The sequence below is a fragment of the Tupaia chinensis genome, unplaced genomic scaffold, assembly GCF_000334495.1.
Source record: "Tupaia chinensis unplaced genomic scaffold, TupChi_1.0 Scaffold000066_1, whole genome shotgun sequence".
Classification (NCBI taxonomy): domain Eukaryota; kingdom Metazoa; phylum Chordata; class Mammalia; order Scandentia; family Tupaiidae; genus Tupaia; species Tupaia belangeri.
In genome coordinates, this window is record NW_006159525.1 from 3,592,825 (window position 1) to 3,597,853 (window position 5,029).

Consider the following 5,029-nt stretch of genomic DNA (forward strand, 5'->3'; position numbering starts at 1 on the left):
CGAGTGAGTGTGTGTGTGTGTGTGTGTGTGTGTGTGTGTGTGTGTGGCAGGGGAGAAGTGGGGGTGACCATCCTGTGCATTGCAGGGTATTTGGCAGCAGCCCTGGGCCCTACCCCTGAGATGCTGGTGCACCTGCCATCCCAGTCATCACCATCAAAAATGCCTCCAAGACGCTGCTGAATCATCTCTTGGGGGCTAGGGGAGGGAGAGCAAAATTATCCCCAGTTGACATCTGCTGCTTTAAGTCAATTAATATTCATGGTCTGTGAAATACTCAGAAGACCCCCACATTTGCCCATCTTTACTCAAAACCTTGTGTTTGGGGGAAAAAAGAAGGTCTCTTTTCCTATATGTACAAAGACATAGGAGAACAGAAGGGAACTGACTTCAGTGGGATTTTAAATCTTGCAATGGAAACAAACTGAATTCACCATACAAAGGAAAAAAAAGGAAAGAAAAAAATGTTTGAACACTGCCAACTCCATCAATTACACTGTTATGGTGTAATTGACCTTCTATTAACTTCCAAGGGAGATAATAACTAGGAGGTAAATTTAGTTTGTTGTGGAAAAATCTCGGAAGACATACTTAACCACCATAGTCAATCCGAACAACTCAGTCATTCTTCATGTATAAAGTGCAAGCAGAGATTTTTCTCACTGCTATTGGACGGCTATGCTGTAGCTGAGTTCAGTGTGCTCTGTTTGGAAAATGGCACTGGCATTTGTGGAAAGAACCTACCTGTTGTTCGATGGGGAGCTGGAAGATGACTCTACCCTTCATATAATGCCTTTCTGGAAGATAAAATGGATGAACTGGATCGCCATGTATCCACCTGGGTAAATTGCAGAAGCATCCTGTTTTAGAAGAGGAGGTAAACTCAAGAAGAGACCTCAGAGGAATAGAGGAATGCTGTTAGGTCAGTCCTGCAAATACACCGGAAAGAACTGGAAGCTGTTTGTGGGTATAATCATGCCTAGTCAAAGGAAGGAACAATGTGTAAGAATGTTTTTTACAAAAATAACCTTGTCTTGGGACCAGCAGTTAGTGTAATGGCTATGTTGCTGGACTCCCATGTAGTCGACCACAGTTTGCGTCCTGGACCCGGTGGCTTAAAACTCATGCCAGATGTGTGTATGTGTGTGCCCAAGATTCCGAGAGGAGAATGGACGAGAAGGGATTGCAGCATGGCCATCCTCCTGGGGGGTGATTTCTCTCTTTCTGTTTCTCTGTCTTTCTCTGTCTGCCTGGTGAGCACATGTACCCTATAGAAAAAAAAAAAAAAAAAAAAAAACTCTCCAAAAAATAAAAATAAAAATAAAAAATAACCTTGTCTTGTTTCCAGAGAAAAGAGAAAGTTGTGCAGGAATGGATCTATTTCTTTATCTGCAATGCTTTCTGAGACGAAGAGAGTGCTATTGCAATATGTTAACATATGCAAAGTATGGATATCTACATAATGTACATCTTACATTTGTTTTGTTAAAATTAATTAAACATAGAATGCATCCTGAAGTGTCATTATCAATTTATTATTATGTCTACTTTCACAGATCTAGCAAATCTAAGTTAATGATAGCAGTATAATGTCTGTCTCTCCAATAAAAACTATTTATTTTTCAGTTTGCCAGAAGGCACATGCACTCACCAGAGAGAAGGAAAGTGAGAAAGTACCTTCCATAGGAGGTATTTTACATCATTCTCTTCTCTCTCTTCTATATCTTTTGAGATTCTGGGTGTGCACACACACACACACCACATAAACGCCTGGCATGTTTTTCAAGCTATTAAGTCCAGAACTCAAACTGTGAAGTTAACCATCATGCCACTGGCTGACCCAGTAAAATTTAATAACAAAACAACTAGTTAACTTGTTAGACTTTGAGACTGAATTTGGAAGATCTGAAAGTTACAATGCAGAAATAAAATTAAAACCCAATCAGAAACAAAAGAGCAGGACCAGCAGTTGATATAATGGCTGTGTTGTTGGACTCCCATGAAGTCAACTGCAGCTCAAGTCCCAGACCCGGTGGCTTAAACTCATGCTGGGTGCGTAGGTGTGCATGCCCAAGATCCTGAGAGGAGAATGGATAAGGGATTGTGGCATGGCCATCCCCCCTTGAGGGTGATTTCTATCTATCTCTGTCTTTCTGGTGAGTGCATGCACCACTATGCAAACATCTCTCCAAAAAAAAAAAAAAGAGATAGAGAGCGAGAGCAGGAGCACCATCTTCTGTGGTTAAAACAAAAAATGACCCATTAACTTTAATTCAATTTATTTAATAAAAAATTTTAAATGGAGGAAATGATTATTTTGTGTACTTACCATGGGTCTCTCAAATTTTCTTACATACTCCCTCAAAATTTCATGAATTATATATATTCTTTTCCTTATTTTTAAAAATGAAGACACTGTGCCAAAAGGAAATTAACAGATTTTTCTAAGCATGTCAAAGTTTACCCTACTGCAAACTAACAAATGAGCCTGCCAAAATTTCATGGCTCTGTCAGAAGACAGGAGACTCCTGGGTCAGAGAGGAAGGACAGTTTATTATCTCAGCAACAGCAGTCAGAAGGGTGTAATGGAAGTCTCACCTCTGGGTCTCATCTCCCTGCCTGACAATGCTGTAGAATGTGTGAGAACTTGAAAAAGTTTGTGGAAAATAAGATTACAAGTTTACTTTGGTGCCAAAAAAAAGAAAAGAAAAAGTGAAATCCCTGCATAGTTTTTCATCATCCATGTTTTCTATAAACTTTTCAAAGAACCCTTGTTGTGATCCATTGGTTGTTTCTAACTTTGGTGATAATGCCCAGAGATTTCAACATTGAGTCCGATACTGTTCATTTGTCGTCTAAAGAAAGTCTCCATTTACCGATGTTAAATTTGACCAAAGGCCTTTTATTCACCAGTGGACTCAATGATGTATTTATTTTCTCTCACTCCCCTGGCCCTCTCATATCTTCTCTCCCAAATTTCTTTCTGAAGATGCATCATGCGGGTACAGACAGGCTCTCTAGGTTGCCCTAAGTAGTGGTCATCCCTTCTTTGATTCTAGTTCTCCCAATAAAGCAGACATGCCTCACACGTTCTCACCTGGGGTGCTCTCATGATCCCAGCTGTAAAAGTGCTTTTCCCACATCTTTTTTTTTTCCTAAGAATAAATGTTATTATGTATATTTGAGACTTCTAACATGACGCTATGGGGTAGACAGGGAGAGTAAAGGGGTTACAGTGGTGAAGGAGATTACACCTTCCCACATAGTTACTATGGTCTGTAAGTGACCAGAGCAGCTAAAATGTACTTACGGAAAATCTTTAAAGTCCACACCTGAATGTGTCTTTGCAGGCATTTCAATCAATCAATCAGTTAGTTTAAGAGAGATTATAACATGGAGGGTTTTTGTTTGTTTGTTTTTGCTATAGAGCGCGTGCGCTCGCCAGAGAGACAGAGAGACAGAAAGAGAGAAATCACCGCCCAGCGGGGATGGCCACGCCATAGCCATAATCCCTTCTCCTCCATTCAACATGGAGGTTTTTTAAACATTCTTGAGATAAAACTTGATTCATGGTATAAAATATTTCTGATGGAACAATGAGCTGAATTCTTTAATGCCACGATCAGCACGAGACGACTATTCAGTATCTTATAGGAAGCTTTGTTTCATTTGATATCAAAGTTCTGCTTCATAAATTTAACTACAAATATTTAATTCTCTGTTCTAGAGAAGATTGTACAGCGAGCTCTGAGAATTTGAGTAAATTAGTCACAAGACCCCCAAGAGATGTATTCATTTAACAGCTGTTCTACCACTCATTGCTATGCTTTTTTGATTTTTTTTTTTGCTATTTTTTTTTCTTGAATATATTTGGAGACCTAGCTCTATAGCCTAATGGTTACAAGAGGAGGTTCCCACATGGCTGACCAGGGTTCTGATTCCAGTCCCCAGCAGCTTGAAAAATGTACTGGGTGAGTGTGCCTATGTCTCAAAGTCCTGGCAGGGTAGGAAAATGGAGGAGAAGGAATTGAGACATGACCATGCCCCATTGGAGCAGGGGCACTTACTTTCTTCCCCTTTGTCTCTGTCTCTCTGTCCCTTTCTGCCAAGTTCATGTGCCTTTTGGCGATTGAAATTTTTCTTTGAAAATTTTTACTTTCTTAGACTATCATCCATCTAACTGAAAGTCCCTAATGCATTAGTGTAGAGTTCTGTATGTTTCTTACAGTCTGTATACTTTTGGCTTTGCAAGCCATTAGAGTCCTGTTGTAACCACTCACCTCGGTGGTTACCATTTAAAAACAGCAATAGACAATATGAAATACATGGGCATAGCTGTGTTCCAATAGAACTTGATAAAACTAGGCAATGGGCAGAGTGGTCCTCTGGATCATAGTTTGCTGACCCTTGTCACACAGTTACTTATTTAAGATTTTACAATTAAAAGCTGTATTCTGGGGGACCAGCAGATGGTACAATGGTTACATCACTGGACTCCCACAGAGTCAACCGTGGTTCGAGTCCCAGACCTGGTGGCTTGAAACTCACACAGGGCACATGTGTGGGCATGCCTAAAATTCTGAGAGGAGACTGGAGGAGAAGGGATTGTGGTGTGGCCATTCCCTTCAGGGATAATTTCTCACTTTCTGTCTCTCTGTCTCTCCAGTGAGTGTACACACCCTATTATAAAAATATCTCAAAAATAATAAATAATTAAGGCTTGGGGCTGGTAGGTGGCATGGTGGTTAAGGGTGCTGACTTCTCACATGGCTGACTGTGGTTAAAGTCCCGGATCTGGTGGCTCGGTTTTTCACTTTCTTTCACTCTGTCCCTCTCTGATTAAACACATAAATAAATAAAGTTGAATAAAATAATTCTTTAATAAATAAATAAGGGTGTTTCCCATTATTATTATTTTTTTTTTTTTGGAGAGGTTTTCACTATAGGGCACGTGCGCTCGCCAGACAGAGACATAGAGACAGAAAGCGAGAAATCACCCCCCAGGGGGGATGGTCACGCCGCAATCCCTTCT